This window comes from Lemur catta, chromosome 12 (assembly GCF_020740605.2).
Source record: "Lemur catta isolate mLemCat1 chromosome 12, mLemCat1.pri, whole genome shotgun sequence".
NCBI classification, from domain to species: domain Eukaryota; kingdom Metazoa; phylum Chordata; class Mammalia; order Primates; family Lemuridae; genus Lemur; species Lemur catta.
The window spans coordinates 1623310-1644986 of NC_059139.1; the positions used below are offsets into that span (position 1 = coordinate 1623310).

Consider the following 21677-nt stretch of genomic DNA (forward strand, 5'->3'; position numbering starts at 1 on the left):
GTGCGAAAGCAATTCAAGGAGAAAGTCTTCAGGATCTAGGGCTGGGCAGAGTTTTAGATCAGACATCAAAAGCAAAATCCATAATAGCTAATTTTTGACTAAGTGGACTTCATCCAAATTTAAAACTTTTGCTTATGAAAGACTAAGAAAACAAAAAGATGCATTACAGACTAAGAGAAAATATTTGCAAGCCACATATCTGGCAAAGGACTAGAATCTAGAATATATAAAGAACATTCAAAACTCAATAGTAAATCTAAAACCAAAAAAATGAAAACATCTGTTTAATAGTTAGAATTTGGGGAAAACACATGAAAAGACATTTCACCAAAGAGAATACACAGATGGTAAAAAAAAAAAAAAAAAGAGCACATAAAATGATGTTCAACATATTTAAAAATCAAGGAAATGCAGATTAAATCCACAATGAGATAAACGTATCTATCAGAGTGGCTAAAATTAAAAAATAGTGACAACACCAAATGCTGGAGAGAATACAAAGAAACAGGTCACTTATGCATTGTTGGTGGGAACATAAAATCCTAAATCCATTCTGGAAAACAGTCTGGCAGTTTCTTATAAAACTAAAGATGCAGTTACTGTACAATCCTGCATTCTTGGGTATTAGTTCCAGGGACACATAAACTTATGTTCACACAAAAACCTATGCACCAATGGTCATAGCAGCTTAACTTAGGATAGACAAAAACTGGAGTCAGCCCAGATGTCCTTCAAAGGGCAAATGGTTAAACAAACTCTGTCACATGCACACCGGGGGTGACCACTCAACAACAAGAAATGAGCTTCCGATAGACCCAACAACCTGGAGGACTCTGCGGAGAATCACGCTGAAGGGAAACAGCCCGTCTCAAAGGTTACATGCTGCATGATTCTGTTACAGAACATTTCCGAAATTCCAGAATTTTAGAAACGGAGAACAGGTCAGGGGGCTGCCAGGGGCTCAGGAGGGGTCAGAGAGGTGGGGGTGACAGGAGGGAAGTGGATGTGTCTATTAGAGGACCACAGGGCCCCTAAGGACTGGAAATGGTCAGAGTCTTGACTGTGGGGTGGTTGCACAAATTTACTCATGTGACAAAGTTGTATAGCACTGAACACACACACACACACACACACACACACACACACACACACACACACACACACAGAGCAGCATCTGACAAAATCTGAACTCAGACTTTCCTGTGTGCAACAAGTTCCACGCTTCTCACGGACATCGGCTGTATCCACGGCAGTGTCCTGGTGTGGTCTTGCGGTGTAGTTTTCCAAAATGCTACCCTTGGGGGAAATCGGGTACAGGGTACATGAGATTTCTGACAGCTGCATGTACATCTAAAATGATCACAATAAAAAGTTCAATTGAAAAAAGAACAAAAAAGACAAATAACTTAGAATGTGTACCAAAAAAGGAGGTTTTAAGAAGATGGGTATTCAGAGAGGCCTGGGGAGAGTTAGAAGTGGGATAACCTGGGGGTCAGACGTGTTGTGCATTTCAGAGCAGCAAGAGGTACAAGTTGGGAGGAGAGAGGGGAGCCACCAGGCAGGAGGCTCCTGGGCAGGACCCAGGAAGGGAAGTTGTCCCTCGTGCCTCAGGAGGGCTGGGGTGGGGAGGGCCTGGGTTCTGTCAAAGTCTATGGACAACAGGAGTCGTGGGCAGGCTTTAAGCAGAGAGTGAAATGACTTGATTTGCTTTTCAAAGAAGATTTATCAAGATATAATTTATACACCAGAAAATCCATCCATTTTAAGTGCACACTTCAATGACATTCAGTATATTTACAGAGTGGTGCAACCATCACCACAGTCTCATTTGAGGACATTTCTGTCTCCCCAGAATGAAACCCTGTGCCCTTCCGAAGGCCTTTGTGTCCCACTTCTCCCACTGAGGTGCTGCCCTGCGTGGAACCTTTCTGAGTGCTCGTAGCAGCTTCACCCACGGCAGCCAGGGCTGCAAGCCGGCCCGGTGGGCATCAGCTGCTGGACGGATAAGCAAAATGTGGCCAAATGCACACAATGGAACACACCGCTCCACCAAAAGGAGGGTTTTCATTCTCAGAAACATTTAACGGTTGAGAAACTTTGTGGGAGACTGGATCTTGGGTAGGCAGAGGCTGGGCGTCTCCTCCCAGCTCTGAGTGGGGGGAGGGAGGAGGGAGGGAGGGAGGAGGGAGGAGGGAGGAGGGAGGGAAGGAGGGAGGGAGGAGGGAGACACTTAAAAAGTAAGTACTTCAGTGTTGAGAAAACTCTTCATATGTATACATAAAAATTACACATGTACACAGATATTTTTCTAAGTAATATACACATTTAGAAAAATGTTACCATGGAAAAGTAGTTCTAAAAGACATAATGATAATTATAATTTCTTGCTCCACCACCTGCAGCCTAACATCCTTCTTTGAGGCAGCATTCGTAGGTAATTTTGACTTTTTTTTAACACTCACTCATATGTCAAAGTAATAATCTTCTAATTTCCATTATTGACCTAATTTATTTCTGGCATTAATTATTGGCTTCCCATTTTGGAAGACGAGGACGGAGGGGACTGACCTGGCCCCTGGGACCCACAGCCCCAGCTCAGGCCCTGTCCTCTCTCACAGCCCCCGTGTCTCCCAGGGCCCGTGGTCGCTGTGGCTCTGAACCACGACCCAGCCACACTCATGGACGCAGTCGGTGGGTGTGTCCCTACACCTTCTGTGTACCAGGAATGGTCCCTGCGCTTCTGTTCTGTCAAACTTTGCTGACGACAATGAGAAGAGTCGAGGCTGGTTTTCCTGCTGGTCTGACTTCCCCATTTCTGGGCCTTTGCTGTGATGGGACGTCAGAGTCTGCCGGACTCAGGTGAGGCGTCGCAGGCCACGCGGTACACACGGTGCCTCTCTCAGGCTGTGCCAGCAGTTGCCCCGCTCGCTGCGACCCTGGACTCTGTCACACACCTGTGGGTGACCCAGCTCCTCAAACCCTGTCCTGCAGCCTCCTGCTGGATGGCAGCAGCTCTTCCATCTTCTAGGGCCTCCCTAGGAATCTGAAGCTGCAAAGACCAAAACATTCTTTGTCATGTCTAGAACTTTCTAAATCTCTTTATGTGACTAATCCTCAAGAGCTGTGGAAACCCCAGAGGACCATGTCTGCTCTTGCTGCTGAGGCCACCATGCCCTGCTGTGAGTACTGGACATCACTGTCACAGAGGAATTGCTCTCTGAAGTGGCCAACAGCCCCTCCTAGACCTTGAGAATGGCCAGTGTCTGCTCAACAGACAGGGGCCGATCTCGTCTTGATCCTAACCAGCTTCCCCTCTGCGACCTCCTGTCCAGAGAGGACAACACAGGCCAGGGCCATGGGACAACCTCAGTCCCCCTTAGTGCCAACTGGACTTCCTCGTGTGGGCTCCAGGGCCGAGAATGGAGCCCAGAGGGACAAGCGTCCTCCCAGCCTGGCCTGCAGCTGGTTTCTCCCATTTCGTCTGTTAATTGGAATGGATTGGTTTTACTTTAATTGGAACCTAGATTTGAGGGGTTTTGATCTCCAAATTGTTAATCTCTTGACCCAGAGAATTCACCCGAAGTCTCTTTGATGGTATCATTTTTACTGTGCATGTAGTCTGTAGGCCTGCCTGTGTGATTCTGCATGCACATGCGTGTGTGTACCCGCACACCCACAGTGCTGGTATGTGCTGCAGCTGTGCATGTCTACACACCCAGGTGTATGTAGGGGCCTGGGTGCGGGTGTGTTCAACTTCCCGGGAATGTCTCTAAGAGGCTCCCACGGCCCTCACTGCCCCTGCTAAGTGGTAGGATGCAATCATCATTTGTAATTATTTCAGGCTGTGCTTTTATTCTGTTTTTCTGAGCAGAGGGACAATCTGAACCATTCATTTTCCTTTGAATAAGAATCTATGTAAGAAAGAATCTGTTTTAAAAGCAAGTACTATCATAGGTGTATCCCTAACATGGTTTTAGTTGTTCAAAAGTATATTAAGGAATTTAAAAAATGGCCTGAAATCAACACCACAGTATCTTCTTACTTGGATTTTCTCTAGTTCTAACCTTCTTCTTTCTGGCTTCTTTCTGATTCTGAAACTCTACCTGAGAGGCTCATTCCCCTAGTCCGGGGTTTGGTGTTTGCTGAAATGTAAATCTCCGCACGAGGGTGTCACCCATGGGTGAGCTTTGATGTGGAAGCTGCAGGGAGAGACTGAGCCCGAGGCTCGGGGGGCCCAAGCCAGCCGGGAACAGACACAAACTATGGGGCTGGGCAGCCCAGCGCAGACGCCACTGTCCCAGTCTGAGTTCCCGCGTGACGTCCTGGTCACACACCCACCGTCAGGGCAGCGCTGAACCTCTGTGCTTCCCTCCTGAGCTTGTCCACGTCTCATGGGCCACAACAGCCGTCCCTCTTCCCTCCGGCTGGTCCCAGTCCTTCGCTCCTTAATGGACAGTCACCTCTGGTTTCCCTGCCCAGCCCGGCGCCGCTGGCGAGAGCAGCCCTTCTCTCTGCGCGGGACGCAGGGATGCTGCGGGTGCTATGCTCTGTTTAGAGGTGCTTTCCCCAAGTCTAGCCCCCGTCACTAACATAATAGGAATTTGATGTGCTTAATGCGTAAACGGACAGAAAGAACTCAACGGGATAGACTTTACAAAATTTCGTTTTCAGACACCTTCGAGGGATAAACGTGGCAGCGGGACGGAGGAAGACGCGGGTCCGCGGGTGTGCGATGTGCTCCTTGGGTGACTCCGGGGGAGGCAAGTGACAGGGTGGGCGCCCTCTTCTGAACGTGGGAGGCCGGAGCCACCTCAGTGTCCCAACTCCGAGGGGTCCTCAAGGAGAAGCCGCAACAGTGTCGGGTAGACACAGCGGTTTGCGGGTCACTGTCATAGGGCGTATCCTCACTGTTCTTTTAATTTAAAGGAGGCCTCGCAAAGAAGATACGGAACAATTCCAGGTAAAAGTACAAAAATTTGGCAGGATTTTTGTTTTGAAGACACAATTATTTTGTACAGAAAGATTTGTAAAGCTACAAACAGAATCTCAAATACTTTTTTATGAGGAATGAAATCTATAGCATGAAAAGGGAAATATTCCGATTTTATCAATTCTGTACATTTTGGCCATTTTGCGGTGAACATGTATTTGGTAATTTTTAAGCATTTGCATGCAAAAATGTTGAATTGGGTGAATACTGTAACAGAATGAGAAGAAGAGTGTTTTTACAAGGGCTGTCCCGGAAGTAGCCATTGCTAATGTCGCCAGAACGGTCAGTGCGACATCGATGTACCCTGGCAGCCAAGGCGAGTGGACTGGGATGCGCATGCGTGAGCAGTGGCGCCCTCACCGGACGCGGTCGAGTGGGGACGTGCACTGCGTGGCCGTCACATTCAAAGTGACTTAGCAGAGCAAGGAATCTGCGTCAAAGTTGCATTAAGCTTGAACATTCCTCTGTGGAAACTACTGGATGATTCAGGCTTTCGGGGATGATTTCACCACTGCAGCGCAAATAAAAGTGCGGCACAAACGCTTCAACGATGGTCCAGAATCTGTTGCAAGTGACCCACGTTCTGGAAGGCCTGCGACAAGCAGAGCACCTGGGAATGCTGGACGTGCAGGGCCAGGTTAAGGACGCTGGGAGAACTGTGAGTGCCAGGGTGCCTACCTTGGAGGGGACTGAGGTGTCATTGTCCTACGTACAGTGTATCTTATATCTTATATCTCCTTCAATACATGTCTCTATTGTCCCTATTACACGGCTGGATACTCTCCGGACTGAGCTTGCGCATTTGTTGTCTTTTGAAGTCTCTGACTTTTCTAGAGCGTTATATGATTCTCTGAGAATCTATGAGAATTCCCATATAAGAATCTATATGATTCTCTGAGAAAAATATTCAGAATTAACTGTTATATATAGATGCCTAAATTAAGAGAAACTGTCACTCATGTCTGAGGTGAGCACACACACATTTATACTTCCAATTCACTTCTTACGTTAAAATGTTTTTATTTATATCCCTTCTCATAGATTCAAAGTCTTCTTTTCATTAACATTGGGATGTTAATTTATTTGATTTATCCCAAAATATATATGAATGTTTCAAAAATTACTACTAACAATAAATTCTCCAAGCATAGGTTTTTATTTAAATCTTTGCAAATCTTTTTGTAACTAGAAAATATCAAACTCAGGATCTACATCCAAAGCACAATGTTCAGACTTACTTGAAAATATTATTTTATACACAGATAGGCTTATTTTTGTGTTCAATTTTAATGGGTTTCCCCCTTTTGACTTGCTTATATTAATATTTTTACAAAATAACTTCCCTGGTTTCAAAGTCATAAAAGGTATGTTCAGAAAATTCCTGGTCCTTTCCTTCCATCCAACTGCCCTGCCATCTCCTTCTTTTTCCTTGGCTTTCAGCAAGTCTTCCAGGTATCTCTTTTTGCAAATGTGAGCACACACACATATGCATGCATGAAAATAAATAAATACAGTCTTTTCCTGTTTTTCTTAGATAAAACATAGCCTATCATATACTCTCTCCTACACCTTGGTAGTTTTCTTAATAATAAATCATGAGGATCACTCCACACTAGTTTATAGAGATTTTCCTCATTTTTTCAAAAATATCCAAACATCATTCACTTTAGGGATACACTCTAGTTGTTCAGCCAGGTCCTATTGTAGGAAATTTGCAGTGTTTATAATCTTTTGCTCTTATAAATAGTGTGCTCTTACATATAACCTTCTGCATCTGTCATTTTGCATGAAGATACAGCTTCAGGATGGGTTCTTAGAAGTGGGATTACAGCTCATAGGGTGAATAAATGTGTAATTTTACCAGGAATTGCCAAATTTCTGTTCTATTTTGTACTCACAACATTAATGTAAGAGACTGCGTGTTTCTTCACAGCCTAATCAATATAGACTATTTAAAGAAACCTGTGAGCTTTCTAATTTGATATGTGAGAAATGATATATCATTATAGTATTTTAATAGCTTTATTGAGAAATTACTCACATACGACTAAACTCACTGACCTTACGTGTGCAGCTTGTTGAGTTCTGGCACCACTCACAGTCATGATTAGGACATGCCCTTCGCTGAAAAAAGTGTTCCCATGCTCCTGGAATGAAACCCTGTCTTTCCCCCAGGCACGCAAGGATGTGCTTTGTACTCCATCCTTGCACTTTCTAGGTGTCACGTAAGGAGCATCATGTAGTAGACTGTCTTTTGTGTTTAGCTCTTTTCAGTGAGCCCAGCATGTGTGAAAGTCATGCGTGTGTTGCCTGAACTATTAATAGTAGTTCATGAGTTTGTGCCTCTTTGTTGATGACTAAGATGCCACTATATCGGTGTGCCACGTTTTACTCATCCATTCACCAGTTGACGACTGTTGTGTTGTTTGCGTGTGTGTGCACGTGTGTGCTCATGTGGGTGTGTGCATGCAGAGGCAGGGTCTTGCTCTGTTGCCCAGGCTGGCCTAGAACTCCTTGACCTCTCAAAGTGCTGGGATTACAGGCCTGAGCTACTGTGCCTGGGCAGGTTGTTTCCAATTTTAAGGCTATTCTGAGAAAAATACTACTTCAAACATTGAAGTCTTTGGACAAGTTTTTGTACCTTAGATCCCTAGGAGTGGAATTGCTGGATCATATATATGGTAAGTGTATATTTACCTTTTAAAGAATTTGCCAAATTGTTGTCCAGAGTGGCTGAACCATGTTGGCACCTTTCCCAGCACACTGTGAGTGCTGTGGTCGCCCCAGCACGGTGGCCATTTCGGCTCTAGCCGTTCCAGTGAGTAGGACATCTGCTCTGACTGTGTTTTCCTTGATCCTGTGTTAATTTGTCACCCATTCATCACAGACCAGGTGGATTACCTAGGTTTTCTTATTTTCCGTAAGCTTGACACTGACTTCAGAGGCCTACAGACCAAGGAGCGCCTGTCCCTCCCAGGCCTGGCCGATTCCTAGAAGGATCAAAGGCTTGGCCGGGAGCACCCTCCCACGCAGAGCAGCCAACCCCAATCCTGCGCCGCCGGCCACCCGCTTATCTAACTCCCACTTGCCAGCCAATCTCCCCGCCCTGAATCATCCCAGGGCCGGGGACCAGGCCACTGGAGAGCACCCTGCAGCCCAGGCCCCAGGACTATTCACCAGTCAGTCCTCAACTGTCCAGCCTTGTCTTTGCCACGGGAAGTCCAATGCAGGCTCTGACCTCCGGGCCTCAGACCACACTGGGCTGTCCACGCGGCCCTACCCGGCCGGTGTGCTCTACTTCCTCAGGAATGTGGGTGACACATTCCACCTGTGATGGCAAATCACCTCTCTGCCTGGGTACCTCCGTGAATTAAAATCCTGTGGGTACACTTCAGAACAAAGCAGTATCTCATTGTGGTTTAATTTAAATTTTCTGGTTGACAGTGATGTAGGTCATCTTTCAGTGTGTGTATTGGCCACCCATATACCTTCTCTTTGAAGTATCTGCTCGATTCTTTGGCCATTTAGAAAATGTGTTGCTTTTCTACTATGTGTTCCCTTATAAGAGTCTTTACATGTAATGATCACAGTCCTTTTTCAGATATATGTTTTGCAAAGATTTTCTCTCACCTGTAGTTTGCCTTTTCAGTCTTTTAATTTTATTAATGGAGTTTTTCAACAAATAAAACTTTCAATTTTTATAAGCTCTTATTTACAAGAATTTTTTTTGCTTTCTTTGTGTTTTGTGTGTGTGCATGTGTGTGTCTGTTTGTGTGTATGTGTATTCCCTTTAAGATGTATCTACCTAATCCAAGATCATAAAGGTTTTCTTCTACATAATTTTGGGAACTGTTTATGGCTTAACTCTTATATTTAAATCTGTTATGATTCATTTGGGAATAATTTGTTTATGATGTATGGTAAGGGTCAAAGTTCATTTTTCCCCATACTGTATCAATTATTGAAGACTATATTTTCTCATGGAATTATCTTGGTACCTTGCCAAAAATCAATTGGCTATTTGAGCCTGAGTCTATTTCTGCCTCCTCAACTGTGTTCCATTGATATTTACGTCTGTCCTTAGACCAACATCATATTGTTTTGTTTATTATTTCTTTGGAGTAAGTCTTAAATCATGTAGTGTAAGTCCTCCAACTTTATTTATTTATTTATTTTTTACAAAATTGTTTTGGAAATCCTAAATTCTTTGAACTACATGTAAATTTTGAATTAGCTTCTTGATATCTACCACATGTCTGCTGGGATTTGATTGAATTTAATTGACAATACAGATGAATTTGTGAAGAATTATTCTTAAAAAATATTAACTCAGTCCATAAATACAATGTACCTTTCCTTTTATTTGGGCTTTTAAAATTTTTCTCAGGAATGTTTTGTGGCTTATAGTGTAGAGATTTTGACACATTTATTAAAGTTATTCCTAAGTATCATACCTATTTATGCCAATGGAAGTGCATTTTTGCAATATGTTTTCAAATTGCTTATTGTGAATGTATAGAATTACAACTGATTTTGTACACTGACTTTCTATATCAAGGTTCTATAACCTTGCTAATTTCAGTAATTAGTTATATTAGCTTTTCTATAGACTAAAAATTCTTCATAAGTTATTATGTCCTCTGTGAATAGTTTTATTTTTCCTTTTTCAATTTGTTTGGAAATTTCATTTTCTATCTTTATCATACTATCTGTAACTTCCAGAGTGTTCCTGGCCTTGTCTTATCCTAATTAGGAGGTTCAGTCTTCTTCACTAATTATCATGCTACCTGTAAGTTTTTTGAAGGTGTCCTTAATCAAATGAGGAAGTTTTCCTCTACTCCTAGATTGCTGGAAGTTTTTATCATGAGTGAGGGCTGTACCTTTTTTGGAAATTATTTTTCTGCAACTATGGAGATAAACATATTTTTTCTATTTAATTCCATTAATACAGTTAACTGATTAACTGATTTTCAAATGTTAAACCAACCTTGCATTACTGAGATTAACTCTGCTTGGTCATGGTTAAGTTATTTTACAGACCAATATTACTCATGAACATAGAAACAAAATCATCATATACACATGTTAGTGAAACAAGTTCAGCAACATATCAAAGGATAACACATTATGCACAAATGGTGTTTATCCTAGGAATTTAAGATGAATATAATTTTAGAAAAATCAATCCATGTAATTCACCCTATGAACAGAATAAAAGAGCAAAAACATAATTATAATATTTCAATAGGTGCAGAAAAAGTTTTTGACAAAATTTACAACTTCTTTATTAAGAACATTCAGAAAACTATGAGTAGAATAAAATTTCTCAATCTAACAAAAGATGTCAGCAAAATATCTAAAGCTGACACCATCATTAATCATGAAATATTATTTCAAGAGCTTTTCAGGATTAGGAGCAAGGCAAGGATGTTCACTTCTATTCAACAATGCACTGGAGGTCTTAGCCAAGGTAATAAAGCAATAAGCACATTTTAATTTTTAAAAATATCATTTACAATATTGTCAAAAATATTAAGCAACTAGAACTAAATTAAATCACATACAATGCACAAAAACCCTACATGGAAAACTTCAATACAGTTATTAAAGTACATGTAGATAAAGTGAGAGAGACAACATAGTCATGGGCTAAAACACTCCATACGGTTAAGATGTCCATTCCTCCCAAACTGTTACGTAGACCCAATGAAATGCCAATCAAAATCCCAATTGGATATTTTGTAGAAACTGATAAAGTGATTCGAAAGTTTACGTAGAATTATGAAGGACAAGAATAGTAAAAAAATTTTAAAAAGAACCAACCTGGAGAGCTTATGCTACCTGAATTTAGCGTGATGCAAAGTCACAGTAATTAAGACAGTTTAATATTAGTGCAAAGATAACATATAGATCAATGGGACAGGACCCAGAGACCAGAGGAGATGAACGGGTATCAGTCAATTCTTGACATCAATACCCTGGTGCTAGAACAACTCAATATCCATCAGAAAAGATCAATTAATAATCATGTCTCCTAACTCACATCCTATACAAAATTATTTTGAAATGGATCTTAGACTTAAAAGTAAAAGGTAGAACATCTAGAAAAAGTATAGGAATAAAATTTCACAGGTTTGAGGTATGAAAACATTTTTTAGATAGTAATAAAAAACCAAGACTATCCATAAAAGAATAAAGAAATAAATTGGACTTCGAAAGATTCTCTTTGGACGACAAAGATAATAAAATGAGAAAGACTCTGGGAGGTGGCCACTGGCCTCGTTCGGCTTCCTCCCCAACCCTGTGTGACCGGCCCGGTGTGGCCGAGATGGACATTCGGTAGGTCGAAATTGACGAAGGCAGAACCACAGGAGAAAAACTAGGGCTTCCAAAGAAACGAGGGGCAGAGGAGGGAGCGGCGGGATGCACCGCGCATCCCGCAAGCAGGGCCTACTTGTCTTCTCTCTGACTTGCTACGACGCAGAGAGGTTGGGTCAGTTTAAGCGACTGCGCTGCCCCCTTTCTCGTCAGAGGACAGAAAGAACCCCTGACCAGCAAGGCCAGGGCGGCCTCCCACCGGCCCCACCGCCAGCGGGGAAGGAGGAGCCCGCGCTGGTGCAGGAAGAGCAGATGGGACGAAAGAGACAGAGAAATCTAGAGTGAAGCCGAGCTGCCCAACGCCTTCTATGCAGTTTAATCAAAGTGCCTTTTGTTGTTGTTGTTCAACTGATTTTAATAATTGGACTACACAATTTTTGCTTAAAAAACAGTTTTAAGCATTAAAAAATGAAAAGACATACTATATGTATATAAATAAATTATTACATATAGTGATATAGTGTATGGTACAATTTGTATATAGTGTATAATATAATAATATATCGTTGTGTAATAATATAGTGTATAATTTACAAGAGATTTGTATATATAAACACATCTTACACCCCAGAAGACAACATGCTTAATAAAAAATTTGCAAAAGTCTTGAATAGACCCTTCTCAAAAGAAGGCATATAAATAGCCAGTGAGTAGACGGTTAACATCATCTGTCATAAGGGAAGCACAATCTAAACCCCAGTGAGATGCCGAAACACACCGGTTAAAATGTTTGGAATTAAAAGTCTGACAGTATCAATTGTTGGAGCAACTGGGATCCTCGAGCATTGCTGATGGACGTGTGGAATTACTAGCACTTGGGTCGCTGTTTGGGCAGTTCCATATAAAGTTAAACATGCACTGACCGCTGGGTCAAAGGTTCTACACCCAGGGATTTACCCAAGAGAAATGAGAACAAGGTCTTGCAAAATATCCAGCCTACATATTAAGGTGGCCTTGTTATACATAGCGTCAAACTGGGAACAGCCCCAATATTTATTGTGAACAGAACTCTGAAGGGCATTTAGGGGCAGGAGACTTCACTGCAGCCAAGAGCTTGCGAGCTGGGTCTTCGGCGCAGCAGCCCGGGGAACACGGGCAGGGATGGCTTTCATAGAGGAAGGGCCCCCCAGGCTCCCGGTCAGGTGCATTTATGCAAATGCTGGCAGCAACCTTGCTTCGTTCCGATTGGTTGATGCTTGCTGAGTTCTGATCGGTGGATGTAACTGAGCTTTGATTGGCCAATGCAGCTGAGTTCTAATTGGTAGATGCAGGACGCAGCCTATTGGTTGGTTCAGGGAGGGCCAGGCACAGGCAGCTGTGAAAGAACCGTGGTTGGCAGAGTTGTGGGGTCTCTGGGAGTTCAGCCCCGCGGGACCCAGGTCAGCAGGGGGCTGCTTGGCTCTGCTGTAAGTCCAGGCCCACGTGGCCGCTCGGGATTCCTGAGGCCTGGGCTGCTCAGGTTCACATGGTAAACAGCTGGCGTCACGTGTAGCCTCAGTGTCTGTCTCTATGAGGCACCACGTGCAGTGATGACGTGGAAGGGGCCACACACGGCACAGCACGTCTCAGTGGCCCTGTGCCAGTGGAAGGAGACATAGGAAAGAGTGTCTCCGTGTGACTCAGTGACATGGAGCAATACTGGCCAACACTAATCGATGGCAGTAGGTGCCTGGGCCTGGAGGGAGCGGGACTGAGAAGGGACGCGAGAGCATTTTAGGGGAAAATGGAAATACTTGAGATGCCAGTCGGGGCTGTGATTACATGGACATACGTACTTGTGGAAACTATCAAATTTTATACTTAATATCTGGGCTTTTTAATGTCCATAAATAATACCTCCATTAATAAAGCATATACTTATATTTTTACTGGATTATAAACTAATGTTTCAAATACTCATTGAAGAGTCCATATTTACATTACGGGACCTGTTTACAAAATCCTTGTCAACTGGGTGTCGTCAATCATTTTATCTTTCCCGATCTGAGGGTTGATGAGTAAGTTTTGTTCTAATCTCCTTATTTCTGTAATATTTGAGGCTGGGTGTCATTTCACATATTGATTCATCAGTTATCTTTCTGCTTCTGCAAATCGCCTCCTCAGGTCCTTGGGTTTTTTTTTTTTTTTTTTTTTGGTCTACTTGATTGTTAATCTTCTGTTATTAGCAAGAGATCTTCGTATTTTGTGATATTAAGCCCCCTTGCTCTTCCCTCCATCGTCCCTGTGAGCAGCCTGTGCCTCTTAGGTGCCCCTGGGGACTGGGCATGGGGCAGGCCCCGGTGCTGGGCCTCCCCTGCCCCCTGGTTTCCAGGCCCACCCTAAGGGCCTGGTCTAACCTAATTACCTCTTTACAGGCCTGTCTCCAAATACAGTCACAGTTTGAGGTACTGAGGGTTGGACCGTCAGCACACACTCTTCGGAAGGGCACAGTTCAGCCGCGCCAGGCTCCATCCAGACTTGCCCAGCACTGCTGGGGTCTCATGCGTGGGTTTTCTGTTGCCTTCTCTGTTGCGCAAGGCCGGGCTGTCCACTCGCTCTGCGCTCCTGCCCAGCCTCTGTCTGCAACGGGCTGGAATGTGCCCTCGGGTCCACACACGCAAATGCAGGTGAGAGGTGCTGCAGCACAACTGGTCTGACCTGTTTCCACACCAGACTCTCCATAGGGGACAGGAATCCTCACCACTCCAGAGACAGCCAGTTCCTGAGGCCCGACCTGCTCAGCCTCAGACAGCGGTGACCAGACACTGGCTCCAGCCGCTACCCCCCCCCACCCCCAGCGCTGTGTTCGGCAGCCCTGGCGGTGCAGGTGCAGCCCTGGGGTTCACACCTGCTCTCCACCCACCGCTGAGCTGTCCGCTCCTTCCTGGGCTTTACTGACTTTGGGGAAGAAGTGGGGCGGGTCTACTCCAGGATAAAGGTGACTTCGAATGGACAGGGGCCTTCCTTGTCCCTGGTCCCGTCCCTCACCTGCTCTTCTCCTCTCCGCCGGGGCACCTTTCCGCTCTGCGCCACCCCCACCGTGTCATGAAGAGCAGCGCAACCGCGGCTTTTGTGTGTGAGTTTCTGCCAACAGCCAAACCGTCAATCTTAAATTTCTTAAGAGGGTTTTGTGCCGACAAAGACGGATTCCTCTCTAAGAGGGACTCTTGTACCAGCTCTTAACCAGTACATTTTATGTGACCGGAATATATATATTTATATAAACTTCATTGCTGTTGTATTTTAAGAAATGGCCACAGCCAGCCCAACTTTCAGGAACCACCACCCTGATGAATCAGCCACCATTAAAACCGGGGCGAGAATCTCCACCAGCGAAAAGAGTAAGACTCCCTGAAGGCTCCGATCATTGTTAACATTTTTTGGCAATGAAGAGTTTTTAATTAAGTAATTTTGTACATTTTTTAGACACATTGCTACTCACACTTAATATACTACAGTACAGTGTAAACATAACTTTTATATGCACCTTGGAAACCAAACATTTGTGTTACTTGCTTTATTGAAATATTCACTTTATTGTGGTGGTCTGGAACTCAACTCATGGTACCTCTGAGATATGCCTGCATATACATGCATGTGCACCTGTAGACACATAAAGCCTGCATATACATGCATGTGCACCTGTAGACATGTAAAGCATGTATATACATGCATGTGCACCTGCAGACATGCAAAACCTGTAGGTACATGCATGTGCACCTGCAGACATGCAAAGCCTGCATATACATGCATGTGCACCTGCAGACATGCAAAGCCTGCATATACATGCATGTGCATCTGTAGACATGCAAAGCCTGTATGTAAATGCACATGTATATACATGCACCTGCAGACAAGTAAGGCCTGTGTATATACATGTGCGCCTATAGTTGTGCATCTGTAGACACATAGGACATATACATACATGTCAGATGTGAATATGGACTTCACTGACTCACTGCTAATGAACAGAATATGGCAGAAATGACAGAATGTCAGTTCTGAGATTGGGCTTTGCAAGACCGTGACTTCCGTGTTGGCTGTGCTTTCTCTCATGCTCCTCAGACCACTGGGGTGCGGGCAATGAGCTGCCACGGTTTCCCACAGACCAGTGGTCGGGGCTGTGTGGCTGCCTTCCCCGCAGGCCCCCGTGAGGAAGGGGAGGGCTGCCCACAGTCAGGTGAGTGGGCTTAGAAACCCATCATCTGGCCCTGTTGAATATTCAAAACAAATGTGTACCCTTTAATTGTTTCATTTCAGTATTGAAAGGCAAATTAGGTGAAGCTTATGAGGCCAAGTAGGGTATTTCAGCTTTTCCACTTTTTTTCTGTTTAATCTGTTAACTTGAGATTTAAGATGTCTTTCACAATAACTGAGAATTTTCTGCTTTCTCTATTTACTTTGTGTGTTTTTAAACTACATTGTTATGTGCAAAAACGTCTATGATGGCTGTGTCATCTTTGTGCATGTTTCTTTGTTACACAAATATCCAATTTCACCACCTTTATTGTTTTCACTCTGAATTCTAATTTATTCCATATCAATAACTCCAGCTACTAGATTTTTGTGAGAACATGATTGGCATATCTTTTTCCATCCCATTCTTTTTAACCTTTGTGTAAAATTTATGTTTTGGTATGCTTCCTCCATTGATATATAATTGGATTTTTAAAACCCAATTTGTAAAAGTCTCTCCTTTGCTGCATGAATGTAGCTCACTTACATTTATTACAAGTACTGGTGTTTGCTTTTCTTTTCTGCTGTGTAATTTTTTTTTTTTTTTTTTTTAGATACCAGATTTTCTCATTTGGTCCTTTCTTCATAAACTTCACTGTTTTAAATTTATCATGTTTTCTTAGTTACTTTCCAACCTCTATCTAATTACATTTAAAAACATAAATATTTCAGACATCATTATTGGGGCATAGTTGTAAGTGTACTTGTTTAGTGGGCTGTTAAGAACACAATTGCTATGAATGTTCATGTCCAAGTCTTTGTGTGGAATATGCTTTCGTTTCTCTTAGGCAAATACCCAGGAGTACAAGCACGATGCTGTCTGGTAAGTGTATGTTCAGCTTTCTAGGAACCTTCCAAACTGCGTTCCCAGCCGACTGTATCCTTTCATGTTTCCACTAGGGATGTGGGAGAGTTGCGGTTGCTCCACGTCCATACCAAACTTTGCTATTTTGTAGCTTTCTAATTTTAGCTATTCTAGTGGGTTTGTGCTGATATATTCCTGAATTTAATTTGCATTTCTCTGATAACATAGCAAACATCTTGGCATGTGCTCATTGGCCATATTGAGATATTTTATTTATAAATCGTATATTGAAAAAGTGTCAACAGTTTTAAAAATTTTGGTTGTTTACATTCTTATTGAGTTATAAGAATTCTTTACATATTTTATATATTTTGGACACATATCCTTGGTCTGATACATGTATCATGGATATTTCCTCCAATCTATGGCTTGCCATTTAAATTTTTTCAATATCTTTCAAAGAGCACAGTTTTTAATTTTGTTGAAGTTTAATGTATCAGTTTTTTTCCTATGGGGTTTATTCTTTTTGCATTTTTTGTAGGTAATCTTTGCCTGCCTCTATGTCACAAAGATTTCCTCCAATTATTTCTTCCAGAAATTTTGTAGTTCATAGTTTTATTAATATATTTAGTCTTACGAGCATTTCAAGTTATTTTTTGTGTTTGACATGTGAATTTTGTTTGTTTCATTATTGTTTTTCTAAACATTGACACCCAGTGGACCTAATACTATTTATTAAAATGATAATGCCTTCTCCATTAACTTGAATGGCCATCTTTACAGACAATCAATTGGACACTTAAGTGTGCATCTATGTATAGGCTATTAATTTTGTTCTGTTGATCTGCATGTCTATTTTAAAGCTGATACTACACTGACTTTATTTCTGTAGCAAACCTTGAAATCAGCCAGTGTCAGTCTTTCATCTTTGCTGTGATTTGTAACTGTTTTGTCTAATCCAGATCCTTTGTATTTTCATATAAGTTTCAGAATCAGCTTATCATTTTGTACTAAAATGCCTGTTGGGATTTTGATTTTGACTGCAATCAATCTATCAGTTAATTGGGGAGAAATTAATATCATAACACCATTGAGTCTTTCAACCGATTTCTTTAATCTTTCTCAGCAGTATTCTGTAGTTTCATTGTATAGGTATTGCACATATTTCTGATATGTTTATTCCTACAAAACTAATATTTTGATACTATTGATAATGGATATTCAAAAAATTTGTTTTCCAATTGTTCATTGGTAGCATAGAGAAATATAATCAGTTATTGTATATTTAGCTTTTATCATATGACCTTTCTAAATTCATTAATTCTAGCAACTTTTATATATTCATTAGAATTTTCTACAGAAATTGTCATTTACCAATAAAGACAAGTTTATTTCTTTCTTTTTAATCTGTATGACTTTTGTTTTTTTTTCTTGCCTTGTTACACTAGATAGTACCTCTAGTGCAGTGTTCACTAGAAGTGATGCGGACAAAACTAATTGCCTTCTTCTTGATCACAGGGAGCAAAGCATTCAGTTTTTAAACATTAAGTGAGTTGTTAAGTGCAGGTTAACTGTAGGTGGTCTTTATTAGTTTGACGTTGCTCCCTTTCCCCTTAGTTTCTTGAGAGTTTTTAACCATGAATGAGTTTTGAATGTCAAATGCACTCCCTCCATCTACTGAAGTACTCATGTAATTTTTCTTTATTTTATTAATATGGTTAATTATGTAGATCGATTTTTGAATGTTAAATTAATCTTGAATTTTGGGGATAACATTCATTCAGTTCTAATATATTTTATTTTTATTGTTGAATTTAATTTGCTAGTATTTTGTAAAGGAATTTGCATTTTTTATGATGGACACTAGTCTGTAGTTTTCTTTTCTTGTAATATTTTTGTCTAGTTTTGATAACCTGGTATCAAGATAGTTCTGGCCTTACAAAATGAACTAGAAAGTATTTCCCTTCATATTCTAAAAAAAAAATATTATTCATTTCTGAAATGGTTGATAGGATTTACTACTGAAGTCATATGAACCTGGAATTTTCTTTGTGTGAAGGTTTTAAATTATAAATTTAATTTTTAGAAAGATTTAGACTACTCAGATTTTTTATTCTTTCATATGTCTGATATCACAAAAATTTCTCCATTTTGTGTAAGTGGTTGAATATATATTGGCATGAAGATTTTTATAATCTTTCCTTATTATCATTTTAATGTTTCTAGGATCTATAGTGATGATGTGCCTTCTTTGATTCTTGATATTGGTAATTTATATCTTTTCTCCTTTTTTCTTGTTTGGTCAATTAGAGGTATATGAATTTTACCAATCTTTTCAAAGAATGACATTTTGATTTTACTGATTTTTTATTATTTTTCCATTTTTATTTATTAATTTCAGCTCCAATTTATTTTTCTCCCATTATTTTGGTTTTACTTTGCATTCTTTTTTCTTTTTTTTCTTTTTCTTTTTTTTTTTAGTTTTTATGGTAGTGGCTTAGACTATTGAATCTAGATTTTTTTCTTATTTTCTAATATAATCATCTAATGCTATAAATTTTGTTTTAAGCACTGTTTTAGCTGAAGTCTGCAATGTTTTATATGCTGTATTTTCAGCTTTTATTTTTATTTAGTTTAAAATATTTTCTAATTTCTGTTTGTGTTCTTTCTCTCTTCTGTGACTCATAGGATTATTTATACTGATATATCAGTTTATATCAGTTTTTTTCCTGTGGGGTTTATTCTTTTTGCATTTTTTGTAGGTAATCTTTGCCTGCCTCTATGTCACAAAGATTTCCTCCAATTATTTCTTCCAGAAATTTTGTAGTTCATAGTTTTATTAATATATTTATTCTTATGAGCATTTCAAGTTATTTTTTGTGTTTGACATGTGAGTTTTGTTTGTTTCATTATAATATATACTAAATTGCCCAGAGGGAGAAAGGTATAATGCTATCATATATAACGTACCAGAATACATGTGAATTAAGGGGGATGCTGGGTTACAAGAACAGCTTCTTCAACTCTACTAGATCTGAATCTGGTGAGAAGGATGAAGATGATGGTGATGATGATGATGACTATGAAGACATCGGGATTGGTATTTGATCACTGAATCAATTTTTTAAAAGCATATAGCTCAATATATATTTATTACTTCTTCTGGCCTCAGTTTTAGTAATATATATTATTCTTGTAATTTGTCCATTTTATCTAAGTTTTCAAATCTGGTTTAGGAAGCAACTGAGTCTAACCTATGTGGGAAAGAAATTTATATAAGGAGACAAGTGTCTCATGGAACTTGAGGGCACAGATGTGGCCAAACCCCAGGAAGGACCTGGAACTAGCACCTGAAAAGCATTCAGGGTGGATTCCCACTTCTGTCCTGTGCTCCTTGGTTTTGTGTCTCTTTCCTTGCAGGATGGCTGTCCATCTCCATACCCTGGCCCCTGGCTTTCTCTAAGAAACAAATTCACATGGCAGAATTTCACCAAAACACTGAGATAGGTTGGCGTTTCCTTGTCCAAATCAGCATTCCCAGGAAGAAGAGCCTGACCCATGTTGGGTGTGAGTCCGTCTGAGACGGGGCATGAACCACAGGCACTGTGGCTGTTCTTCCATAGTGGTGTTTCCCACAGAAGAGGTGGGAGACACCTTTCTATACCTGCTTCCTAGTGAAATATAATAGATTGCATGTGCAGTTGGAACTATACAGTGTGGTGAATTTAGTAAGTCTGTATTTCTCAGAATTATTAAGGTGAAAATGTTTTTTCCCATCAAACTTTGTAGAAAAATAAAATATAGCTCTAATTTAATAACTCTGAGAGAGATAAGATCTAGATGTTTATAAAATACGTTCAATATTACATTCGTATAAGTGGAAAAATGTTATCTAGTACATAGATATTTCTCTTGTTAAATATTCAATTATTAAATGCAAGTTAATAATTGCCATTAGTGAGAGAAACTATGCTTTCTATATTGTGCTGAAAGTTCACTAATAAATAGGATTTGCAAGAAATTATATTTCAAAAAAAGAGGAACTAATGTATATATGACATTGTACTATTTCTCTTTACAAAAATAATATTTTTCATCTCTTGGCAGATATCAAGGTCTTGTCTAACATTGAAAAGAATAACATATCTGATGTAGGTGAAAATTTTCAAACATTTAAAATTAGTCTCTTTGCAACCATAGAGATTTAAAGAGTTCACTTTCTTCATACCCACCGAGAAGTGTGTCGGTGATTGAAGGTGTCCTGGAAGAAAGAGACACAGCACAGTGTGGGCGGGCGCTGTGGAAGGTGCACGTGGCTGACGTCTCGGCCCCCCAGGATAACACCTCGCGATGGGCTCACACTGGAAGTCCCACCCTCACAGCTGTCGTGTATGAGAAGCTGTGGGTCAGGGTGTGGGATGGCATTTAGCGGGCTTGTTGGTAACTGTCTTTGAAAGAGTCCCATTCGTAATCCATTTGATGATTTGATATAATATTATGTACCAGCAGAAGTGATATTTCCGAGGATTGATATTCCAATTCATTGTAATCCAAATGTTTATACTCTGTGTTCTGAACTAAGCGGATGACAAGATCTCAGTCATTTCTATGAAAAATGTTATATTCAAAGAATGGACTAATTTTGCAAATATTATTCTACTACCAGCACTTAGTACAAAAAAGTTTCTAATTCGAAGGCAATTCTCTGAGTGCAAATTAAGAGTGCTGATGCTTCGTGGAGGACATCAAGGGAACTGAAACGTCACCCTCTGATTAAACCTTTCTAGCAAGACCACATTGTTTTAGGCTTTTCGTATGATTTGTAATTTTTTCAAATTTGGATTATCTGTGGAATAAAAAGAAACTGTTATTTTTTCTGACACCGTGCAAAGCAGTGGTTCTTCCTTTGCTCAACCATCAGCTCGAGTGCTTGCCTGTGCAGAGGCAGAAGCGTAAGACGCCGGGCAGGCGGGGGCCGGAGGCCCCTGCTCTCCTGGCTTTGAGCTCCTAGGGAGGTGCTACACTCAGTGTCAACCAGGCCACGTGGCTCTGGGTGCTCGGAGTGCTTCTTCCGCCACTGCCCTGGGCATGACGCTGCATCCAGGGGCAGCAGGAAATGCACTGCTACCTGAGAATCAAGATTCGCATGCAGACTTTATGAAGACGGAGCAGGGAGGACTACGATTGCAGTCGCCAGGGGGAGACGAAGGGCAGACACCTAGGTTAAAATGAAGCCAACAAAAAAACTTCAAGGTTTCGGACAGGTAATGAATCATGAATCTCTAAACA

General features: G+C 41.1%; 1 long non-coding RNA gene across 1 annotated transcript; it reads left to right on the forward strand.

Annotated features, from left to right (window-relative positions):
- Positions 1–19284: 19284 nt before the first annotated feature.
- LOC123648250 lies at positions 19285–21268 on the forward strand. Its single transcript, XR_006738540.1, has 2 exons — positions 19285–20031; positions 20496–21268. It is a non-coding gene; the product is annotated as an uncharacterized LOC123648250 (long non-coding RNA).
- Positions 21269–21677: the final 409 nt, after the last annotated feature.